Source organism: Rousettus aegyptiacus, unplaced genomic scaffold, assembly GCF_014176215.1.
Source record: "Rousettus aegyptiacus isolate mRouAeg1 unplaced genomic scaffold, mRouAeg1.p scaffold_m13_p_2, whole genome shotgun sequence".
NCBI classification, from domain to species: domain Eukaryota; kingdom Metazoa; phylum Chordata; class Mammalia; order Chiroptera; family Pteropodidae; genus Rousettus; species Rousettus aegyptiacus.
This window is the reverse complement of record NW_023416295.1, coordinates 143,940,099-143,966,181: the sequence shown is the minus strand read 5'-3', so window position 1 is coordinate 143,966,181 and position 26,083 is coordinate 143,940,099. Positions and strand designations below refer to the sequence as shown.

Here is a 26,083-nt window from a genome sequence, read left to right as displayed (position 1 = left end):
TGATGTCTGGAGCAAACCACCAATAATGAAGGGAGAAGATGTTACCTAATCTAATTACAGACAAAGCTGGGCCTACCTTAAGTTGGTCTCTTCTAATGCAGTTAGCATGAATATGATGGCTAGGTGGAAGGCTAGGGGAGGGAGGGAGCAATTAGGGGGGATCGTTTTATGAACTATATAGATGCCTAACCAATGTACATACAGTATACTTGAAACTAATTTAAATAAATAAATAAATAAATAGACAAATAAATAAATAAATAAAGTTGGCCCCCTAACTCATAATTGCCATTCCAAGATGGCCTGAAAGAAGGAAAAATAGACCCGCCCTCACTAATCGAGTTGTGTCTATATGTACAAATAAAAAGGGTAACTTCTGAACTGAATTTTTGTCTCTTTCTACTAAGAAAGCACAATATCCTTACTTATTTATAAAATTAATACCTATTTTAATACTGCATATTTATTAACATAAATATAGTACTAACTTTATTTATAGGGCTTAAACTACCATAGTTCATGACTGCAAAATTTGATAAAAAGTATTACAAAGATTCCAAGTATTTCCATCAATACTTTTTTGGTAATGGTTTTTAAAATCAGCAAAATAATTTGCAATGCTACTGAAGATGACCAATCGATTTCACTATAGATTTAAGTTGTCACTTTGGAAGATGAAAATAATTTTCTTTTTAAAAATTAAAGCACATAACTTGAATATTTGGATTAATGCTGTGACCCTATCTGGTATCACTAATTGATAGAGGATTTATTACATTATGTTAAAATCTTTGTATATTGGATTTAAAAATGTTTTATAATCACAAAACATATCCTAGAGATAAAATCAGATTCCATTTTATAATCAACATGACTTAGGGAACTTGGCTGAACCAGAAAAAAAGAAAAACAAAGCAAAAGGGAAAAGGAAACAAATGGAAGGCTTGAGGTTGAGGTTTTAACTCTTAGAAAGGATAAAATCCAGTCTTATAATCGAAACTTGTGGTTATTTATTATTAACATGGTAGAGAGATTGAATTTGTAAAAATCTTGCCTTCTGGGCCATCCATCCACTGCCTCTGTGAGTTACTGCTGCTGCTCCAAGGGAAAATAAATACATGCTGAATTGATTCTAGGAATACTGGGTTTACTATTAGTGACATTCTCACTAATGCCAACCATACTGCAGTCTAAGAAAAGTTAGATGATGGAATGTAAATTGATTAGGAGCTTTGATGTCATGTTTAGTATTTTAGGGTTTTGTTTTTTGTTTTGTTTTATTTTTGGGAGGAGTGGAGTTCTATTCTACATCTCTGAACAGCTAGAATTCCATTTCAGTCTCAACAGAACTAAAGAATACTGAGCGCTGTATTGTCTCAGCTTTTAAAACAAAGCCTGAAATATCAATTAGAACAATGGCTATGGAAGAAAACAACAATAAAGTTTGTTTTGTTTGACTGCAACTGACAATGATATTATTGTCCACACATGCCTGTCTATAAATACTGTTATGCATCTTGCAGTTTTTTCCCCTCGAGTATAGTCCAGGCATGGAATTAGATGATCAACTCGTTACCATGGATACTGAAAACCTACCCAAGTGACTGCAAATGTAGCTAGTGGGTAAAATTGTATTGGTATCTGTTGTGTGACTAATGTCAGTGCTCTGTCCTCATTGAGAAGAACAGCCCCAGGGAAGTGTCCCCATGTCCCCAGAGAACCCTATCCCCATAGGTCCTGCTTTCACCTTTTACCTGCCTTGGCTCCCCAGACTCTCTTGAGGTCCCGGTCCCCGAGGTTCCACTACATACCCACACAGGAATCCAGTGATACCACCACTGGCCCCAAGTATTTGTCTCTGGGATACTCATATCTAACATCTAAGGATTTGTCAGTTCCTCTCCTTATTTAAACTTTTGTTTTAGCTTAAACAAAATGCTTAATCAAGGAAATTAAGAGGAAAACAAAATTTAATTCAAATTCTTGTTCTACCTTTAACTCACTCTGGACCTTGAGTAAGTTATCTCACTTTTAATTATTCATTCATCCAACATTTGCTGAGGGACTATGCCAAACATCCTTAGGCAACAAGTATGCAAAGAAAAATAAGAAACAATTCTTGTTCTCATGGAGCTTGCAATGGAAAACAGAAGATGGACATGTCCTCCAAAGTTCACATGCTGAGTGGCACAGATCATGATAGGAAGAAATGAAGGAGCTCTTAGAGGGTCATCTCATGCAGACTGGGAAGGTCCAGTTAGGCTTCCAGGAGTAGGAGACTCTGAGGTGAGGCCTGAAGGATGAGTAAGAGACAGCCAGTCTAAGATGGGAGGTGGGGAGAGAGGTAGTGCCAAAGGAGGAAAGAGTAAAATGATAATGGACTTGGAAAGTAGAAAATATTATCCTGGCATATTACTTGACCAGCATAAAAAATTGCCATAATAATATAAATACCATTAGTTAGCTTTTAATGCCAAACTGTAGGTTAAGGTAGTGCCGATGGTTTCAGCATGGAATAACATTAAATGTTAACATCGTTTAACCATGTGGAATTATTACATCTACCCTCTGACCTAGTAAGTCCATTTCTAGGTATTTACGTAAGACAAATGAAAACATATGTCCACACAGAAATCAGAATAAAGATGTTCTTAGCAGCTTTATTCATATTAGCCCAAACTGGAAACAACTCAAACGTCTACTAACAGTGAAATAGATAAACAAATTATATTTCTACAATGCAATACTCTCCAGCAATAAAAAGGAGTGAACTATTGATACATGCAACAACATGGATGAATCTCAGACATTATATTTAAAGAACCCAGACACGCACCCAAAAAAGGACAATGTTATGTTTACATTTTTGTGAAGTTCTAGAAGAGAAAAATCTACTCTGTAATGAAAAAAAAAAAAAAAAGTTGAATAAGTCATTGCCTCTGGAAGGGACAAGGGACTGACAAGGAAGGAGCACAAGGGGGTGGTAAAATGATGGAGATGTGGGTCACACGGGTATGTGCACTGCTTAAGAATCATTGAATCACACACCCAAGATTTGTGACCTTCACTGTATGTTTTTGATCTAAAACTGAAAACAACCGTTAAACTTTAATTACTAGGTTTGCTTTGCTTTCAGTGTTATAATTTAGCCATGCTGAGGCTGACTTCTGCGTATTCTAGGCTTGAGCAAAATTCTACATTTTTGAAATATTTGGAGCTAGATTTCGCACTCTTGAGGCATGGAGTAACAAATTCAAAAAGGAAGAAGACAAAACTTGTGCAATATGGTAGCTATTAGCCACATGTGGCTTTCGAACCCTTGAAATGAGTCCAGCCCAAATTGAAGATGTGTTGTAAGTGTTAAATACATTCCAGATTAAGAAGATTTAATCCAAAAAAAGTTTTAAAAACTCAGTACTTTTTATATTAATTATATTTTGAAATAGGAAAATTTTAGATATATTGAGTTAAATATATTATTAAAATCAATTTCAATTGTTTATACTTTTTAAACATGGCAACCAGAAAGTTTATAGTTACATATGTGGCCCATATTTGTATCCACTGGACAGTGCTAAACTATAATGTAGCTTGTAGTGTTGGACTGGAATTGGAGCTATATTATAATACGTGAACTCATAGATCCATCCATCCATCCATCCATCCATCTATGACCTTTTCTTCTCCTAAACGGCCTAGAAATAATGACATGCCAGCAGCAATGAGCACACCTAGCTCCCAAATCTTGGCACCATTCTCCACTAAAAGGAAATATAGCTGCTTGAAGAAATGGCTGATTTCAGGGCTGGAGCAGAGAAGAGTACAGGATGAGCCTGGAACATCCTGTACTTTTCATGAGGAAATAAAACATTTCACAAGAAAGTAAAGGATTGCTCAAAAAAATGATGGGGTATATCAAAATGATGCAAAAGAAACACAGAGGTTCCTACCAGCCAACTCTAAGATAATCAGAGCATCCAAATAAATAATGGTAGCAACAGATTATTGAATAATAAGAATCCGTAAGTCCATAGTCATAAAAAATAAATAATAAATAATAATATAAGGAAAGTGCTTCCTTACAGTAGAATGCTACAGTTTGGCATTAGAATAAGGAAATATTCTAGTTCCTCAGAAAAGGAAAGGCTTTGTTTGATTTTAAATTTGAAAAATGCTTCTCATTGGAAGAAAATAATAATGCATATTGTAATAAATGTTAAGATAGTATACACTATCTTCAAATGGATTTTTATTACTGATATCAAATGATTATCTATGCCAATAATATGACACTAAAGTACTACTCAGTGAAGATAATTTTAGGAGGGTTAAGGATACTAAGCATACAGCTATCCAATGCTCTAGAAATATCACTGTTCTCTGGAGAACACATTATATTCCTTAAGGTACACTCAAGTGAATATATTTTTCCACTCGATTGTATATACGATTATATCAAAGTCAATGGAATCAATTGCCACAAAATCCACTGATCCGTTTGTTGAATGAACATAGAAACAAAGGCTCTGACAGTTGGAAAAGATTTTAGAGATCTCTTGGTCCATTAATAAATTAGAGCAGCTAATATCATAAAAGTCATCTCTGATAATCAGCGTAGGAACTCGGGTTGCACACCACAATGGACGGTTGTATCACTTTTTACAAGGCCATTTGCTCCACTGTTGCAGACAGTTCTTTTTCGCACTATGGTGAAAACTCCTCGGCTGTAATTTCCACCAGTTTTTAAAGTGTGTGCTCCAGATCAACTGAGAAACCCTTCAAATATCAGAAGACACTTGTGATTTATCACGTCTGCCTTACCTTCCCTAAGCTATCCATCTTAATTTATGCTTTCATCCATATAAAACGATGATGATAATAATATTACTTAAAAGTCATGTAACACTTGAAACATTTTTTCTGTGCTTTTGTATATAGGATCTCATTTTATCTTTTTAAGATATCTCTGAATGCTATACAATAAGTATTTTACACATGAGAAAACTGGCTTGCCTAAGGTCATACCACTGGTTTATAGCAGAATGTAGCCTAGAAGCTTAATCTCTTCATTTTCTTCCTATGTCTGCATTTAAATGAGCATTTCTAAACTAGATTGAACACTCACCAACTGCAGTGAATATTTAGGACATTTTGAAGGCATTTTACTAATGTTAGGAAAAAAATCAGGAAGATATATTTGCGGTAATACTTGTAAATTTACAGATTTTTTCCAACTGCCAAGAATTTTGTATAGATGTTTGGAACTTCAAGATTATATTAGAAGAGTTTGTTTCTCTTTCATTTCCAGCTATAAGTTTTGACCAACTATAGGACTGAGTTTAGGTTTAAGTTTTCTGATCATCCCAACTGTAAGATAATATACTAATATAAACCCTCTGGTTTGCCAAATAAAGGTAGAATTTTTTAAAGTGTGAAGGTTCTAGGACTTTTTGTACTTGAGTCAGTTCAGATATTACTTTCCTGCTGTTTTTCCTATATTCATCTTCACCCACTCATCTTTATTGAGTTCCTGGGTATCTTCTGGTTCCTCTTCTGTGTTCCAAGCAAAAAAAAAAAAAAAAAAAAGAAGAAGTCAGAATACAAACGTTTTTCCTTAAACAGCAACAACAAAAACTCAGTGCATACATAAAACTACTCCTGTTGGGAAAAACTCCTCAAGGCCTTAGAACTAAATATAAGGCACTCATTTTAAATACATTGAAGCAGCAGTAGTTAACAGTATGTAATCAAAATATTGGCTTTAAAATGTGCCTTCAAGGCATTTCAACAAAGTCCAATTTAAAGAACTTTCACTGCACCAAGGAGGTGCTCTACTGAGCCTGAGTACTTTGAAAACTCAAGTGGTGAGAGCTCTCCATGAGGGATACTAAGCCTCCCATCCTTTGTTCATGGACTTGTGTGCCACCATCGAAACTCTCATCGGAGCGCAATCTGTGACAAGGCTGAAGAACTGAAGAGTTTCTCAACCTCTGCGGGAACTAGAGCGAAACCTTTGATGTGATGGGTTGGGACTCACTCATAGCCAGTTGAACTGCTGGAAATATTAGCCTGACCACACATTCCATTTGAGGAGAATGAAACTGCTCTTTGGTTTCTCTTTTCCTTTTCCATGTGTCAAAATGCCAATTTGAGCCATTTTCTTAAAGAACAAACTAATAGACATCAATGTATAGAAAATGAAAACTAGCCATCATGCCCTCTGACTACAGAATGGTCGCAATCAATGAGAGAAACAAACTGAGAAGCCACGTAGGAAATTTAAATTGACCAGCCTCTCCTTGGGATAGTGACTCAGCCACCAGCCAGGGCCAATTCCAATGTTTCATCTTGCAGGCAATGAACAGTTGTGGAGCACCAACAATTCAAGTTACCATGCTACTGAAATCAAACATGTGGTTCCTTTACCTTGTTATCTTCCTGATTCTTTACTAAGTAGTCTGGCTTTTAAAATGCCATCCTCTACTCCCCGATCTTTGGTGTCTTTTCCTTCTAGAATCATTGACGGGGAGCAGGCACAGAGTGAAACAGTCTGCTTTTAACCTAGGTTCTCCCACCAGTAAGAAGAGGTTATTTATTCCTGGCTCTGGATATTTTCTTATATCTAGAGAGAGCTCAGCCAGTATAACATCCCTGGCCTCTTCATTCTTTTACCACTCTGCCCTCAGAGAATGAGGAGCAAACGATCTGATTGGTAAGGCCCTCACAGTAGGACACATGTGCCCATCTGGCTTGACTTAAACATAAGTCTGTCTATTTCTCAGCTACAGCATTAAGAAATGCACAGTTGCTGCACTCCTAAGCCACATTATCCCTCCATCTGTCCTATTCCTTGTCTATCTCTTAAGTGGCTTAGAACTCAGGACCACTTTTTGACCATGTCGTCCTTGGAGAGTTATTTTGCTATAGTTGTCATTATCTGGCTATTCAAAAATGTCAAGTTTTTGAGGATCTTCTGATTCCTCTTCTGGATATTATTGTTATTTTGTCAACTTAGCAGGACTATAAATGTAAAATGCCTAGCATAAGGCTTTGCATGCAATTAAAGTTTACTTTCCCTTGCTATTATTCTTTTTTATTTACTCATCACTCCATTGTCTTAATTCTTTCTTCCTTTTAACTTCCTCCAATAAATTATCTTCTTCTGTCTCTCCTCACTGTCTTCAACACTTTCTTATCAAACTTTTCCATATCTAGAAATTACCCAAATTAAACCTAAATTTGGTTCTTAACGTGCGGTCTCAGGATCTTCTGGGAATTTGTTGGAAATGGAAATTCAGCCACCTCCTTCTCAGATCTACTGAATCAAGAAACTCAGCAACTTGTTTTAACAAGGGATCCAGGAGATTCTGGGGCACGTTCAAGTTTCAGAACCAGAAGCCTAGATCACTCCATATCTGTTCAGTTCCATGGCTTGTCTCTGCTCAGATACTTTTCTTTCTGTGCTTTGGTTTTTGGTGATTACTAGCTGTTTTGCTTGGTATCACTATCAATTGTTTCACTCCCAAAAGCTTACACCTCCAACCAAAACAGGAAACAAAGGTAACTGTTTAACTGTTTTGCCTTTAAATGATTTAAAATTAGAATCTATAAATTTCTTTTATACAGATTTTTTTTTGTCCACTTTTAATTATTATATCTGATTTATTGTAAAATTCAGGCAACTCTGTTTTAGTTTACCAGGTGGTTCATTTTCAGTTACTGTGTAACGAACTCATAAATCTGCAAATCTTTGCTCTGTGTTTTGTTTTTAATGGGTAAACAGAAAAGTCTCCTATGACAGGAAACTACAGGTAGCGCTGAAAAAAAATTGGTCTTCACAGCACCGATTTCCCAACAACTTGAAAAGCATCAAGCAATTCAATTATCCTAAAATTGCTATCCAATTTGTTTCTCTGTGGGAGAGCTAGTATTCTTGTCAAGAAGACCAGGAAATTATCTGCTTTTTGGAATACGTGAATCTTTTCCTTCCTATTTTTGCTGAGTCTCTGAAACAATATTTAGGGGCAGCAAGAATTGGGGGGAAGGGGTGGGGCCAGGGCAAGGGGAGAAGCAGCGAGATGGGAGCTGGAAAAAAAAAGAGATTTTTTTCCATTTTAAATGACCCCCCAATATCACTAATTTGTTAAATATACTTTGAAATTAATCTTTACTAAATTTTACCTAATGCCTATGTACTTCAAATAATTGAATGGTTCAGATATTTATTAGTTTCCCTCTCACTATTCTTTAAATGTTTCTGCAAGTTAATTTTCAATCAACAAGATTGATAAACATGCATAATTTTATAAAATTAATATTAATGGGCAACATTTTACGAAAATGTCATTCTCATGCTATTCATTATGAGGCATTTGGGGTAGAAGCAAGCCATTCGCTTAAGTTGTAATGAAAGCATTTAGTATTTATTAATGTGTAGGAGTCTTGTTCTCAAGAGAGTATTTCACAGCTATTATTCATTCAATCTCAGTTTCCCTGGAAGGGAAGGAAAAGGAGCACAGTGAGCCAGAGTCAATGAGGCATTGTTCAGCTCCATTCCAAAGGACTACTCAATTTCAACCTTAGGTTCAAGTTAAGACTCTCTGGCTCAGGATGTTCTTTGTGATCTATTTCTACTGGTAACACCTCAGACATCACTTGTCTGGTCTCTGATCACCTTACACTTACAGGACCCTAGGAGGCATCCATGGAACAAAAAACTGTCCCGAAGAACAAGGACCTTCCACAGTAAAGCGTGTACTCCTCCGGTTGAATTTTCAGATTTCTTCTGAGATCCCCACAGTACCCAGAAACGGCCAGGCATTGTATCTTATTTTCAACACTCCAAGATCTTAAATTTGGTGGTTGTGATAATAGGGTCCTCCTTTTTGGTTTTATCTTCATTGATTTCTACCTTTTGCACTCCCTTATCTTCTAGGAATAGCATTTTGGTCTCGTTTGTCTTGTCTTTTTTTCTAATCCTAGCTGATCAAGGTCTTTTTGGTGTCCCTTGCTCTACCAACCAGTCTGGACTGCAGAAGTTATTTCAACACTGTCTTCTTGCTCTCATTCCACATCCCTCCCCCCTTTTTTGAGTCTTCTGGTCCCTGATCATCTCAATTTTCTTTTCCACCTCCGCAGCTAAGCTACCAAACTTTTGAGAAAGATTACAAAACCATATCAAATACTTTTCCCAGCAGGTCCTTTCAGACCTTCCAGTGGACTTTCTATAGGTTCATGCAGGACAGTTATTGTTCTGCCCTCCTGAAATGCCCCATCATAATCTTAGCTCCCTTATTCTATGTAGGTGACCTTGTCACTTACTGTCATTACACCCTTTTTGACCTCTACCTTCAAATTTTCTGTGTGTTTCTACTTTTTTCTTTCATCCACTTGCTCCACAGGGAGCTTTGTCTCTTCTATATTCAACTTAGCCATCCTTTCAACCTCTTTTTTATTCCTTTTCCTGGAATTTGCTTACCTCTCTCTGTCTTCTCTTTTCATCTCTAGCTCTTGAATGCTTTGTTAGGTCTGCAGACACTCTCAGTAATGGCCTGTGAAAAACAACAAACAAGCAAACGAACAAAAGTCAACTTCCCTTGGTTTTGCAACCTCTTCAGATTATTATTTTCTTGATTTTCTTTCTAGGGTAAATCTGTTTGCCACTGGATCTCTTGAAAACTGGCTAATGCCACATCGTTTCATAAAAATGGTTTTCTCAGAGGCCACCAATGACCTCTAATCACCAAGTCCAATGAATTGTTTTACTAAATTTACTTCATCTCCCTGACATGTCTTCTCTTACCAATCCACCTCGAGCTCACTCTTTGTGTGGCTTTGGGGAGACATATCATGCTCTAACAGTGCCTTCTTTGTTTTGGTCTTTTCAGGGATTCCTTCTTCTTCTAATTGTCAAAAGTGGTCTTATTCCAGGTGCTTTTTTCTCCGGACTTCTTTGCTACAATCTCTTCCTTGACTTCATTGAGTCCCACATTTTAAACTATTGCTTTTTGTGGATCATTTCAAAATCAAAATTCCAATTACTACTGGACGTTTTTACCTTCAGTATTCTAGAGAAAAGGTTGTAAAATTTTCACTATAAAGAAGAGGTAGCAAATATTTTAGGCGTTGTAGGCCATATGGTCTCTTGCTATGACTACTAAACTCTACTGTTGTAGTGTGAAAGCAGCCATAACGCGTAAATGAATGAGCATGGCTATGTTTCAATAAAACTTTATTAATGGGCACTGATATTTGATTTCATATAATTTTCATGTATTATAAAATATTACTTTTCTTTGGATTAAAAAAATATATAAAAATGGAAAACTCATTCTTAGTCCTTCAAAAACAGGCAGCTGGCTAGATTTGGCTCTCTGGCTGTAGTTTGCTGACCTGTGTTTGAAAGGCATTCCCACAGTTACATGTTCCTCAGCCATTCACTCCTCCCTCCCCATTGTGATAGTTTCCTCTTTAAGGCTGTCTTTATTTTTATTTTAAAATAAAGTTACATGCTGTGTTATTTCCTACAGGTATGGATTTCTTCTAGAGTGGGTTTGAAGGAAACAAGAATTAATACAGTATTCCCATTTTCAGACAAGGAAGTTGAAGCCCAGCTTGGATGTGTCATAGATTAGTGCTAAACCCAATATTAGAACTTGGTTCTCTGGACTTTTTGGACCAAGACTCTAGACGAATTGTCACATAGCAGTCAATTACTAATAATGTGTGGTTTATATCTTTGCATAGACAACTTATCAAGGTTCTTTTCTGATCTACAATTCATATTATGTTGCATTCCCCTGGCTATATGCATGTTCTTTTGTCAGTTATGATGCTTCTGCTTAGCTTAGTCAGGCAGCCAGAAAGTGGTGGAAGAGGGGAAACAATGGTTACTAAGGCAAAGTTCCATAGATGTCAGTTTAAGGTTGAACTAGAAATCTTCATGTACATAATGGAGGTCTAGATAACAACTATCATAATTTGGCTGCTGGCAGAAAGAGTTAAAGCCCAGTATTGCATTAAAAAAAAAAAGCAAGATGTATTTGCTATTAGTTCAAACATTTTGAGAGAGAATGGATTATTCTCCTGTAGCTAATGCCTATTTTATCCTCTTAAATTGTATTTTCTCGGAACTCATGCAAAGTTCTGAATTCTACTAAGAATACTATAATATTCATTTAGCTTTTATGAGGTCACAGAACCCTTTTTCTTATCTCTTCAATTTTAGGATTGTGAAAAATTAATTCATTCTGAGCCTACATGTTTGTTTTTTTGCCATAAGTCCACTTGCCATGATTTATTTCAACTTCCATGTTCTATAATATTTTGTTAATATATCGTCTGATGAAAAACTTTACAAAAAACCTAAATTACAAATGTCATTTTGCTTTGTGAGAGAAACAAAGCAAACTAAAAAATGTGCAAAAATGTTCAGGTATGACACCAATTGTGTGTATAAAAAACAAACCATAAATAAGTGCGTATGCCTACCCTCAATAAATTTATATTTTTTTGAAATTCAATGATACTTTGTTTTATGCTTCTTTCATTATTATATTATAGAGTGGTCCCTGAAGAATCTCTTTTTCTTGAGAGTACATTTAATCATAAGCAGAATTTGGCCCTAATAAAAATGGGATTATCACAGAATACTATATCAAAAAATGTGCTTCTGAGTTGGGTATTCTTTAACTTAATTTCCTTTAATATATATAATGAAGGCCAAAATATACTACCCCTTTCAAATAACAACTCTTTGCAAGATATATCTGGCTTTGGTAAGCAGATTTTCATGTTTGATGTAAGATTGAATTAGCTTTATTACTTTCTTGATGTATAAAGGAATTCACTAACAGAATCAAAGAAGAACAGTTGAAGTCCAGAGTTTTCCTTTCTGAAGAAAAGTACTTTTTGCTTATATAGTTTGATTATTCAATATATTAAGTGAAACACTTTACAACTGGAAATCTTGTAAAATAATTTTTGTAGTAGCATTATTGAGTAGGCTAAGCTGCTGTAAGAAAGTAAGCCCCAAAATTCAGTGTCTCACAGAATAATGAGCTTATGTGTCTCCCAGGTAACAGCCCAAGATAAGTGTTCCAGCTCAGTGGGCAGCTCTGCTCCAGTCGGTCACTGGAGACCAGGGCTGGTAGCAGCTCTGCCATCAATAGTTGGCTTGCAGGGTTGCTCTGGTCATCACCACTCCAGCTGGCTAAATAATGGGGTAAAGGGTTGGAGTCTTGGGCTGGGGATATCCCCCTAAGCAGAAAAGGCAGAAGTTCCTCCAATCACTTGTATTCATATTCCACTGATAGGTGTCCAGTCACATAGCCACACTTGGCTACAAGGGAGGCTGGAAAATATACTTTCTCCATGTGCCTAGGAAGAAAGGAAGAACAGAAATAGTGGACAACTACAGTCTCCATATGTTTTCTGATTGTGAAAAATTATAAATAACTAATAATATGCATTACAAGGTCTCTAGAATGTTATGTAAACACAATAAAATGTAAGAAATAAACAGGTTAATTTTTTTCAATTATGAAAATACTCAGCAGGGTAAAAACCAAGGCAAGTATCCTATTTTATGTCACCACATCAAAAAGATTTTTGTTACCAAACATACAGAGGAAATAGCCAACTTAAAATAAATCATGTTCTAAAAGCTGGGAATTCATTTTCTCATAGAAACAATATTCTAAAAATGGCTAGGTTCCAAAATTATTTCAAAAGGACTCATTTACCTCCTGTGGTACACATACAATGAAAAACAGTGGAAGACAGTACTGTACTGTAGCACTCAAGATAGAACTGTTGGCTAGAAATAATTTTTAAAAATATTTTTAATAAGGAAATTAAGTTTAATTAGAGAAGGATGTGGTGGGTAGTAGGAAATGAATACTTTAATGTAAAGTCAAAGTGAACTTTCAAAACTATTCTGTCAGTGGTTCTTTGAACACACACCAAAATGTGTAAATTTTGCTTTTTCCTCCTTTAAGGTTAATCATAAACAAAATGAATACGCTTATCGACCATGCATTACAGGTAGAATTTTGGAACAAAATGGGAGAGAGAAAATAATGAACAGGCAGAGTAACCAGGAAAGAGCTGGGAGTGTTGAAGTAAAAACATCCAAACCTGTAGAAAATTTTTATAAAAATTTGAGCCAAACAGAGGATTAACCTGGAAGTAGATCTATACAGACTGAGATAAATACTTTCAAGAATAACAGTTTGAAGTTCTTTTTATGCATTTGGGATTGAGGAGGGAATGCAAGGAAGATTATGTGAAGGTGGGAGGAAACAAGACACTGTGACTGGATTATAGGATAGTTAAGAAAATGTGCGTTTTTGCACACTTTAGAAAGAGGGGTCTGAAAAAGGGCATTTCAAAGGTGTGTTAACCTAGATGCACAGAAACAATGGACAGGGCTTGGTTAAGGCAAAGATAAGCCTTTTAGTAAAGAAGTGATAGGCCTGGGGTGTGACTACCCTCCATGACCTGCCCAGTTAGGAATTTATGATCAGATCATCCTGTGAGGTTACTTTCTATAGAACCTCCTTTTCTTTCATCCACAAGAGACAGAAAGGAGGGGAGGAAAAGTCGTGGATGCTCAGGTCTACAAGTATAAGTGAAGAAAGAGACAAGCAGAAGGAAAGAAAAAGCTGAGGGTGGGGGAAAGAAACCAAGACTGACGTATGCTGATCTCTTAAGGGGAAGGATGAAAGCAATTTGGGATTGTTTTCCCTGGTCTGACCTCCAAGAACTTGATGACTATCTGTAAGAGGGTCTCAGATAGGGAAGGGCAGTGTGTCTGTGACCACTCAGAGAGAAAGAATGTTCATGAGCTGAGAGGAATTTAGGGAGTGACTGATTTCTATTTTTTTTTTAATTGGCACAAGGAAAGTTCATGGTTTAAAATGAAGAAAAGAAAAACATTTCAAAACACAAATTAGAAGAATCTTCATAGCAGAAAAGATACATTTGAACAGGGCCCTATAAATATACCCAGTACAAGCCTCCTTGTATTTTTCAAGTACACATTTGTTTTCAGAGTTGCTCTGTTTCAGTACACCTTAATAGTTTCCCTACTGCTTACAACATGACCTCTGAAGACGCTTGATCTTGAGTAAAAAGGCAATTCTGAGCAGCTTGATCTGAGGGTAAATCCTGTGTTTTAAATGCAGGGGAGGGCTGTTCTGTGAGCCTGACTAACTGCTCACAGCCCATTGATTGAGCAACTCATCAAGAACACTGGTTTCTCTCACTTGACAACTGCACGTACTATAATCAGAGAGACAAGACATCGAGCTCCTCTAAAATTGCCTTGAATTGCTTTAGGAGCAGTACCTGGTCTAACAGTAGAATAAGCAACAATGAACCATCGCCATGGGTATCAAGAGCCCAGCCTTTAAAGCCTGAACATGGAACAAAGATTGCTTTAATTTCTGAAAATGAAAGCACACTTTGAAAATAAACATAAATATTCTCAAAGTGGCTGCTAACTATTTATGTTTTTTGAGGTTTCAGAGAATATTAATACAATCCCAAACATGTCAGCACAATTGTGCTCACAAATTTTTATTTTAGCTTACTGTTGTATTAACTATATTACAGAGAGATAAAAGTTGATGAGACAAGGGGTAGTAATGGTGTAAAGTTTAAATACAAAGGTTTGTTTGTATTCTGTTTTGAGACTAACTCAGTTTAATGAATTGCATTACCTTGAGCAGGTCCCTGGACATCTCTGGACTTGATTACTCACCTGGAAATCAAAGGGACTGGATGAGATGAGCTCTAAGACTCCCTCCAGTTCAACAGACTGTAATTTGAATTTTTTCAGTTTCCGTCATACTGTGACAGGGAACTTTATTGGCAGTCTGAGATTACTCAAAGATGGACTATGCTGCGTCATGTGTGTGCAATACTATCTTCAACAGTATCTCCCAGCTGCTCTGGTTCCTTCTGTTAGATGGGGGTGAGGCCAGTGAAATTCTGTGTCTAGCTCTAAGGTTTTTGAAAAGCTGCCATACAACTCTTAAGAAGGTTTTATTATACAACCTGACCACCCCAAGCCAACTTTACAAAGTGACAAACAAGCATTCACAGTCAACACCAAGAAACCCTTCAGTGGTACTCTCCTGCTCAGCCCCTGCCCTGTCACACGGGGTTCTCATTCAGAAAAATAATACCAAGCCTGGGCTCAGATTTTACATTAAAAAAATTGATTTTTCTTTTAACTGATATTTCAGAGGCCTGGCTTACCATTATTTTCATTTGCAGTGATAAACTCTGAGTGGGGATGTTTATCAATATAATAAACCAAAAACAAAAACAAAAGCAAACAAGTATATAAAGAAATTTTTCTGTCTGCTATCCACCCACCTGGGAGCTAAGAGCCACAGTTGGTACTGGCACTGGCGTTCATTTCTGAATCATCACCAAGGCATCGAGTTCCCCCTTTTTCCTGATACTAAGAGGCAGAGGTTTCTGGTCTTACTCCCTACCGTTATCCCACCATAAGATATCGCATAAGGAAAAGCATCTCACTAAAAGATCAGGCCTGAAAACTGAAGCTTCTGATTTCATAAAAAGATTAAAAATAATAGCCAATTTGAACTGAGGCCTACTCTAAGTCAGATACAGTTAATCTTTCAACTACTCTATATGGTAAACTCATTACCCTCATCCTTTTTTACACATACAGAAATTGAGGGCCAAACAAATTACATAAATTGCCTGAAGCTAGTACCACCATCCCTATTCTGGATGCTAATCCACACACTTCACAGTTTACCTGGAGCCACCTATAGTACTATGTTCTCTTGACATCAAAGGTGGGATTAAGGTAGCTAAGAAGATGAAAAAGGGTTAAAAACTAACAAACAGGATTAGAAGACTTCTATTATGTTTCATTTGCAAATATTCTATCCTTTAAATAATTGTCTTCACTCAAGCTCTGGTCTCTGAAGAGAGCTCTGAAAAGTGCATTATTTTGTTTTTCATTTATCTAACAACAACAAAAACCTCACTTAAGCACCTCTTACATGCATGGTAACTACTGAACTGGCTACTGGAGAATAGGTTTGAAAGAAAAGAAGTGCAAGATGTGTCCATGTCCTAGGAGGATTATAATCCAATACTTGAAGCTTTTCAAACCTCTTCTACACTCATGTTACCTCCCAATGCATCTTTTCTTCTGCCTATATTAAGAAATTAGGGGTCATCTATAGTCTCTTTTCTTTCAATCTTAGAAATTTGAATTATAATCATTCATGTGAATCCTGCACTATCTCTAAAATACATCTGAAGGATGTCCTTGAGTTCTCACAGTAAAATATTTATGTGCAAAGTAGTTCCTCATCTAAATCACTATTTCTTCCCTTTTCCAACTCTAGTCTACTAGAAAGACAATAATTAAAATCACCTGCCTTGACCGACACTGCCAGGGGCCTCCACTGGTTTCCTTTTTCTGCATAGCACCTAGTCTTGGGTGTGAATAGCCCAGGTCTAGAATTTCAGGTCCCATATTTCAATTTATCTTGTTTTTTTTTTTTTTAAACTTAATTTTCCTTTTTATCTCCCTATTTGCTCCTGCATAAAACAGCCAGATAGGACAAAATCCCTTACCAACAAGGATCCCTTCCCCACAGTACAATCATAATTATTACAAGTGAAGGGAGACTGACATGCTACTCCATCTTTGATTAATTCTTAACGCTTGAATTCTAATAAATAGTGGTTTTGTTTTAACCAACACTTCCCTCGGGAACATTGAGTACTAAAATTAAGATACAAAAATTAAAAAAAAAAAAAACAAAATAAAACAAAATAAAACAAAACATCTCTGTCCTGAGAAGAAAAAGATTTCTTTTTCTTAGTTTACTCCCTGAAACTACCCAGGGCTGAATTGACTATCTCCTTCCACCCAGAATCACTAGAGCATTGTGTAGTTTTTTTCTTCAGTTTGATATGCAGTCATGACCCCTATTAGAACATGGACTTCCTAGTTTTGAGGGCAACAAGTAATATGAGGCTATTTCTTCTTAGGGTATCTACTCTTTGTTCATTTATTTGTTATAAAGCTCTCATGGCTCATAGAGCTCACAGGATAATGACTTTTTTTGAAAACCAATGTTCAGAAATTGATACAGAAATTGAATGCTCAGAGTGAAGTCACAGAATAAAGGAAAAAATACGTAACAGAATTAAATTCACTGATTATTATGTCCCTGGTTCAAATCTATCTTTAAGCCTTGAATTGCTGTCTGAGTCATTACTGGAACCTGGAGCAAGCCTGTTCTGCTATGTGTCTTCTCCTTCAACGGCATCAATTATGTTAATTTATGATTCATATATTCAGAATGTTAGAACTAGATGTGACATTTGAGGTAATTTTGTAAACCCTTGCCTTAAGAACAATGCAGCCTCACCTGGAAATATGGCCCTCTTAGAATAACCACACACAGGGGATACACAGGGAATGAGGACTGCCATTAGGCAGTCAGATCCACCAGTCAATGTTGGGGTTCGAAGAACCACTGTCAGGTCATGCTTCCATCTTAAGAGAGATCAAGGAAGGCAAAAGGACTTGCTCAGTGCCGTAAAACTAATTTAAGTAGAAGAGCTAGCATTCAACAGCTCATTTCTTAGGATGGTCTCTTACCTGGTAAAAGACATAGAAAGCCAGGAATTCCTTTAAAATGCACATAGTTGTCTTAGTCACAGTCATTTGTGGGTTACTTTCCCAATTTACTTGTAAATTGACTTGTAAACGTATGAAGCATTCTAAAATAGGTTAACTTATTTTGCCAGGTGAACAGACCACAATGCAGAAGTTTTGATGCTGCTGGGCCTGCCAGATCCTCACTCCCCGCCTCACTCCCCCTGCACACTCCAGGCAGCAGGTGAGAGGAACCTGCCGAACCCAGACCACAGTCTGCAATGTCTTTCTGCTCTTTCCGTCTTGAACCTGTGCTAATTCTGTGCTTCATTCTCTCAGCTATTTTTCATTCTTGCCTCACTTTTTAACTGCATATTGCAGTGGTAAAGGGTGTAGACTTTGAAGCCAGGCTTCCTGGGTTTGAATTCACTATCTAACAATGGAATCTTGGGTAAATTACTCAATTTCTCTATGCTTTGGCTTCCTAATCTATAAAATGCGCTGCGCATTTAGAACAGGGCCTACCAGAGTATACTGAAATGGAAAATTACAATGATTGGCGTTGCTGAAAGTATATTCTCACCTGAAAACCTACAGATAACAACATTTACATACCAGGTACTGTACTGAATGCTTTCCATACTTTATTCCAGTTAATCACAATAACTCTTTATGTGCTACTAATATTGTCCTCCCTTCTCCATCCTTTTTGTTTTTTATTTTTTCTTCGGATATGAAAACTATAGTCAGAGAACTTGAGCATGCCCTCGGTCATTCAGGTAGTCAGAAGCAGAGTTGAGCTCTCTGAGAAAGGGACTTAGAGTTCTTTTAAAGTTCTTTTATTTATATGGGTTGCCTTACCTTCCATACATGTCAGGGAGGCTGGGATTTCCACAGAGGCTGAAGGGCAGCAGCAGGGAGGGAATGGTCTCTGTTAGAAGGTGTCAGGCATGGGATGACGACACTATCAGTGTCAACTAGTCCACCCTCTGCCTTCCACTGTGCCACACAGCACCCACGTGAGCTGTAGTGCCAGAGGCCATACCCATCCCCTTGCTTATCTGAGTATAGTGCCAGGAAATATTGCTCTAATTCAGGTAGTATTTATAATTTATATATCTTTTTTTTTTTTTTTTTTTTTTGGAATCACTTATCTCTACCCCAGACTTAGGATAAAGGGAACACCTCTTTCTTTCCTAGATTAGAAAAAATAAAATGATTTTTCTCCCTTCCTTCAGCTCTGTAGTAGCCAGTCTTGTCACACTTGCTCCACACTCATTCTGAGCTGTCGACTTTTCTTCCATTTGTCTAAAATGGTGTCTTCAGCCTAAGGCCTGGGGCTGAAGGGCCATGGAAGGAAGAGAAGGAAAGTCCCTGATTTTGCTAGAGGAACACCATTCACTGCCTTGTCTTTGTTCTTGTACCACCTGCCCACTCTTGTACCTCCTCTGGAGTTCTCTATCTGCCTCCTTCACCCTCACATCTCACTCTAGAGCCTTTACCCAGCACTGTCCTTCCAGGAGAGCTTCTGGGGCGCTCCTCTGAAATGCAGGTGAATCAATGACATGGCCTGTTTTCCCCAAAACCCGCTAGTTGCACCCATGCTGGGCCTGGCTTGTTAGGCTAAATTTAGGAAGAAGAAAGGCATAGGAAGGATTTTTACTCTATTCCTTCTCCCAATACCTGCCATCATATTTAGCTGTCAAACTATTAGAAAATTTCAGAGAAGCCAAAGTTGAATGTTTGTTCTATGAAGTGTGGCGGAAGACTGTTTGAAAAAAGACAGCACAGTTCCAGAGCAGGCCAGGGGAGACAGAAATTCTGGTGGGCAGCAAAGAGACTGGCAGGGAAAAGACAAGTCGGTCAGTACATTTCTAGGTCTAGTGGGGGGAAAGAAAAGGGGAGACAGGCATATGGGTCCCAGACACAAGCCTTAACCCAAGGGTTCCATGGCCCATTCCAGCCTCTTTGCTTTTATCCTAAATTTTCCTAACATCCGTAGTTTCTTTCCTGCTGCGCATCTTGCTTAAGTCCCTTAAGTCACCACCAGCTGCTGCCACTTGGCACAAAGGGTAGGTAAGAGAAGAGAAAGTTCTCAAGCACATGCTAGAAGAGATGTCTTCCTTGGATACCTAGTTGTACGCTGAAAATATCTGCCTTTAGAAACAAGGTCATACATGTTGCCTGGACTCCGCAGTATGTCTCAGTTGTTATAGGATTGATCAGTTATTAAGAGTTGGTCTGCGGCTCTAACCCACACATGAAGTGGTAGTAGATACTGCTGGTGCCCTGCTCAGACCCCCTACTTGGGCTGGTACATGCCTCCCTAGCTGCTGTGAGTGTTGCTAGCTAACTTTAGCAGCTGCCTTCCTCCCAGAGAATTATCTTTGCCCTTGGGGAAACAGAGGTGCCTTGCCTAGGGGGTTACCACCAATCTACAGCCAATAAGTGACTGACGATGGCAGAAAGCCAGCCTCCTTGCCCCAAGGGACCAACTCTGCTGTTTGATTTCTGCTCCTAAGTTCATCATAGGATCAGTCCACATCCTTACTTAGCTTTATCCCCCTGCTCTATGCAACCTACCACACTCCCCTTCACCAGAGGCACACCCTCAGTAAGCCACTTGCATAAGAATCTCTGTCTCAGGTTCTTCTTCCCAGGAACCTGACCTGAGACACATTCTTATTGCATATTTATTAGAGGTCTTTTATTGTCACCAGTATAATACATCTCTTGGGAAACCAAGGGTGAGATGAGGAGCAGTTTGACAGGATTCTAAACCAAATTTGAACACGTAACCTAGCCCAATTCATAATATTTCTGGGTCTAAGCCTAATATCAGCTCTTTATTTTATCAAATCCAAAATAAAAATTTATTCATTCATAATTTAAGGTAATTTTTCTCTTAACTATAGAATATGAATCATTATACTTGTTGAAAGAATTAGCTGTGTAGCATTTATTAGTAATCAATATATTTGTTGCAATTATTTAAAATGTGCCTGGATGATTCTAAATTATTTATAATAATTATTCTTGCTATTACCATATAAACCTCACATTTTTAATCAGTGGTTACTTTTTTCCCGTGAACTGCAAACTCTGCTATTGTGGATGGCTGGGTCCCTGATCAGGAGGCTCTGGTTAATCTAAGTGTTACAAAACAGATCAGATTTTCAGTCTGCAATTAATAAAAAATATAATTAAATACATGAAAGCAAAGCAGAAGACAATTTAATCTTTCTGCTATGATTCAGAAATCATATCAGGGCCATCATTATAAACCTCAATTATAGTATTACAGAAGTGTAGAAAGATTGGTGAGTGGCATTCAAGTTGAAAGAATGTCAGAGAGACCAGATTTTACTCCATGTACCTATAACATCAGGTACCATATTCACTGAATTCCCTTATATTCTGATCCTAGTATTGGCTTTTATACGAGTCTCCTATAGTTAATTTCAGATGACTAAATCCATTCTTCTAGCCAACAATAAAAAACCAAGACTGTTTCATTTTCATGGTATCATTCTCTCAAAAAACTCCCTAAGACCCAATCATATTTTAAATCCTATTTATGAATATATTTGAATGTATTCCCTTTGGTATAACCTGTTGTAGCTCCCCCTTATAGTTTATGCTTTCTTTTCTTTCTATACTGTATTTCATTAATAAAATACACTGATCATCACCCTCCTATCCCATCAAATTATTGGAGTGTCTTTTAAGGGTTTGTTTATGATTTTCAGTAGGAATGGGAAAGAATACCATGTTTACTTGCTTTCCACACGCATATACTGAAAGGGAGCAATGACTTTTTCTTTTCCTTCCAAACTTATCAGTAACAGTGACCAAACGAAGAAGATTTGGTAGGATAGGCTGAATCTCTAGATGACCCCATTTGTACAAACTTTAGCATGGGACTTCAGGTTTCAATGTAGTTTTGATGTCACAGAAGTTTTGCTGTATCTCCAGCTACCATATCCATATTCCAGGCAAGAACAGGGCTTGAGTCAGCCCTGCCAGAGCCCCACCAGCAGCCACACGAATGAGGAGTTTTCCTGGAAGTCCCATAGAACACCTTCCATCCACATACCGTTGGCCTATACTTAGTAACCCCAATCTACAAGGAAGCCTGTAAAACAAAATTTTTCACAAAATCAGGTTTCCGTTACTAAGAAAGAAGGTGAGAAAAGGAATGGAATAGGAAACTAGCATTATCTGCCTCATTTTCTTTTTTAGCATGTTTTCTTAGATGAAGTGTGAGCTCATAGACAGCTGAAATTATGTCAAATTAAGTTTTGTAATCCCGGAACCAAGGGCAATACCATAGCTTATTTTGTGTTTTATGTGTTCATTAATTATGGAAACCTTAACTAGTTATAGGTAGTAGAAGAGCAAAGAAAAGTATAACAGGTGATTAGGTGGCATCAGTTTATTTCATTTATATTGTCATTCATTCATTTAATTATGATTTCAACTAATATTAACTGAGTTCCCAGTTTAAGCCAGGCCCTGTGTTAAGTGTGTGGGATACAATAAGTACAACATAGCTTCCTGCTTCAAGCAGCAGGTAGGGGTGAGGTTGGCGGAGAAAAGTGAGAGCTCCACAAGCAAAGGAGCAATTTCAGGGCAGTGTGGTAAGACAACTGAGAAGTGGTCCTGAACCATCCACCACTATCTGAGAGGTTAGGAAGCTGTAAGAAGTCTGGGTGAAACACAGGGTAGGAAAAGAAGTACAAGAAAAGAAGGAAAGATAGGCGGGGCTAGATGATAAGGAAACTGGTAACAAGAGACAAAGATGGGCATTTCATGATGATAAAAGGAACAATACCTCAAGACATAAATAACACTTACCGATATACATACTCCCAATCAGGGACCACCAAAATATATAAAGAAACTACTAACAGAACTAAGGGGAGAAACTGACAACACAATTAAAGTAGGGGACCTAAATATCCCACTGACAACTATGGATAGATTGTCCAAATAGAAAATCAATTAGGAAATAGCTAATAAAGAAACTGATAAGTTATATACGAAACTCCATAATTTATTCCTCCCAGTACACATGCCTATTTGTTAGGACAAAATGTTTGTTTCTCCCTTGGACTCCTCATGAAGGGATTTCCCAACACTTCACCCTTGATGAATCTGATCCACTGACAAGCTTCTTGATTGGCCTAAATTGTAGTCACAACTGTGTTCCATGGACCATATCTAAGCATGGAGCAACTGTCTTCCCAGCATCTTATCTTACAGGGTGGTGTTCCCTGGTGGACGGGTTTGGAAAATGCTGGTCTAGACATATATTTCTCAAACTTGGCAATGTGACTTGCCAGGGATTTCCAGAGAAAGGGATTTATCTGCAGAGACTACAGATTTGAATTTGGTTTTCTTAGCATTCTAATATCTTGGGTTTCGGTTACATGGATCACTGGAGGGACCCATGATTTAGTTGAAGTAATAAGTCACTACTTCAGCAATCTTATAGTTAAGTTATTCCAATGACCATTTGACTAGTAATAGAAACACCATCATCTCTTTCCATAAGTAATTTTAAAATTCAATTTAGTTTAAGTTTATTACACATATATCTAGAAATGTATCTACAACAATTCCTGTTTTCTTTGCCTATCTAGAGAAAGAGATGGCCCCCTAACCATGAAGCAGAGTTCACAACATGAGGGAAATGTAAAGATGCTATGCTGCTGGCCTTGGAAGACAGAGGAAGAAGCCACAAGCCAAGAAATGCAGGTGGCATCTATACTATGGAAAAAGCAAGGAAATGGATTCTTCCTTAGAACCTCTAGGTTGAACACATCTCACAGCTTGATTTTAGGATTTCTGACCTCTAGAACTGTAAGATAACACATTCTTGTTTTTAGCCATTAAGTTCATAGTAACTTTTTTATATTTAGCAGCAGGGAACTAACTATACATAACAATGTATCTCTAGGTGCTGTTCTTCCCTGTTCATTCCCATGGCTTTCCATATAAGTCTCTCTCCCTTGGTATTCTCTTTTCTGAATCGATCCTCTCATATTGCTTTCTTGAAAATTAAATTTAATATGTCACAGGGCTTGAAGTGCATGGACACCCACTGATTTCAAGGTAGGTTACTTTTTGGGAATATAATTAGGAACCAGAAATAAGGGTTGTTTACAAAGCCTGTCAGGGACATTTGGTGTGATCTCAGGAAGGCTTAACAGGGATGTGATTATAGCTATAGCTAAGAAAGCTTAAAACAAATTGTACTATATGCTGAAGAAAGAATGTATTAACCACATGCAGTTAAGGTAGGGAAAAGGTTTTCCTGAGCTTATCCAGGACTGAACAAGGGTCAATTCACTGACTTTGGCAGTCACTAGTAAGACACACTCTGGTTTGGAGATGAGTATACCTCACCATGTACCTGGATCCCAGTGGACATGGTTATTCTATCACAGCAAATTTCATCCTGATTTAAAGGCTGGTCACGTGAAAGTTGGTTGTCATGTCAGTCAATTTATTCACCTCTGAATGTATGATAAAATCCATCTCAGGATTCGACTGGTGACCAAGAGAAACAAGATTAAGTTTCTTCTACTTGGTAAGATACTGGATCCTGGTTTAACAACAGCAACACTCTGCCTGCCAGCTATCGCTCCCACATTTCAAGACCTCCACAAAAGAGGGATGACTATCTCAGCAAAAAAAGGGAGGAAAGTTCTCAGAAGGAAGAAGAAGTCGACATTGGGAAATGCCGCAAAGGGCATAGGACAAAATAAGGATTAAAATTTTCCTTAGATTTGGCAAGTAGGTGGTGACCGATGTTGTTCAGTGGAGTGAAAGGCTGACAAGGGAATGAGAATTTAGGAAATGTTAACATTACAGCTGGAAAACTCTGAGAAGAGGATCCATGCTATACAGTCATCTTGAAATACAATTACCCCGCGTTTTACAACTGAATCATAGAGAACTCTTCTTGTCCCCAAATCCTTCAAAAGTTGATAGCCAAATTCGAGTTTTACCATTTCTCTCCTCAGTTAACCTCTGGCTAGAACTAATGAGCTGTCCAGTAACTAAAGGTCAAAAGACAGGAAAAAGAAACAAAAGGCCTACAAATCCAAACTTAATACAAACAAAACAAATCAGGCCCTGAGTAAGATGAGCTGTAACAAGCTGTGCTTCAAATTTAATATCCTTGTTTTGATGGGGGGGGGGGGGGAGGTGGCGGCGGTGGGAAAGTCCGTAGAATTAAAAGGGGCATTTTATAATTGAAACGCTTTCTTGCATTTCATCCATTATCCTCACCCCATCTCCCTCCAAATTAATAGCTGTTGCTGAGTTGTGGGCATGTGTGATCACAAGCTGGACCAAAGGCTGAATTTTGTCCAGCGGCTAGTAGAGTAATTGCATGCCATTAAAAAAAAAAAAAAAAAAAAAGATGGAAGAGTGAAAACAACATACATGTCTGTATTTCCAGATGAAAGTACTGTTTTCCTTACTTGACTATTTTTATGTTTAAAGGGGGAGGAGGGGAGATTCTGAATCTGAGCCCAGCTCTTCCTAAACTTGGTTACTCACGTCTGATTCATTCTCTGTGTTTTCCGTCTCCTCTCTGTCACTGCCTGCTGCTGAGGAGGGGGTCGCTGAATCACTGCCACTCCAGCGGAAAAGCAATTCAAACTCAGTCCTTGCGGTTGGAAGGGCGTTTTTTTTTTTTCTTTTTAAAATTATTTTTAAAGCGTCTGCGGAAAAAGCCTTTTTCTGGGGTGACCATAGAGGGCAGTTTTACAGGACTCACGCTCGGGCTATGGAAGATTTTGCTGTTGTGAGAGTCAGTAAAGGCACTGGCCATGTCACCGTTTGGCGCTCTGGCCCTCACGCCGCGGCGGCCCGGGAGCGCGTGGCGGGCCGGGCGGCGGCGCGGGCCGTGCCTGGGCGGCCAGGGCGGCGTGGCCCGGTGGGCCCGAGCTGCCCCGCCGCACTCCCCGCCGCTTTAAAAGCTCCCACAATGCAGCGCTGGCGTCCCAGTTCCGTTACAAGGTCTCTCCCCGCGCCCGCGAACCCGCGAGGAGCGGGCGGGGGAGCCGGAGAGCGGAGGCTGTAACCCGAGCGCCCGGCCGAGGGTGGCGCCCCCGCGCCGCTTCTCTTGCGCGCTCAGCCCGCGACCCGGCGAAGGGGCGGAGCCGCCCGGCCGCCCGGCCCGGCCCCCAGCCCGGCCCCCAGGCCAGAGACACCGGCCGCGGGAGCGAGCCGGCTGCCAACTCCGCCGCCAGCGCTCGCTCCGCGCCCCGCACCGCGCCTGCCACCCGCTTCTCGCCGAGTCTCGATCGCCCGCCCGCGGGAGCGGCAACCGCGTTGGGGCGGCTCCCGCCGGCGGCGCAACCGCTGCCCGCGCGCTCGCGGACTCCCGCAGCCGCGCCAGGGGCG

At 38.6% G+C, this 26,083-nt stretch overlaps 1 long non-coding RNA gene across 1 annotated transcript; it reads right to left on the bottom strand.

Moving 5' to 3' along the window:
- Positions 1-2,749: 2,749 nt before the first annotated feature.
- Positions 2,750-25,580, bottom strand: LOC107497439. Its single transcript, XR_001593803.2, has 3 exons — positions 25,235-25,580; positions 9,479-9,551; positions 2,750-5,553 (listed from the first exon to the last, which is right to left on the bottom strand). It is a non-coding gene; the product is annotated as an uncharacterized LOC107497439 (long non-coding RNA).
- Between the last annotated feature and the right edge of the window lie 503 nt (positions 25,581-26,083).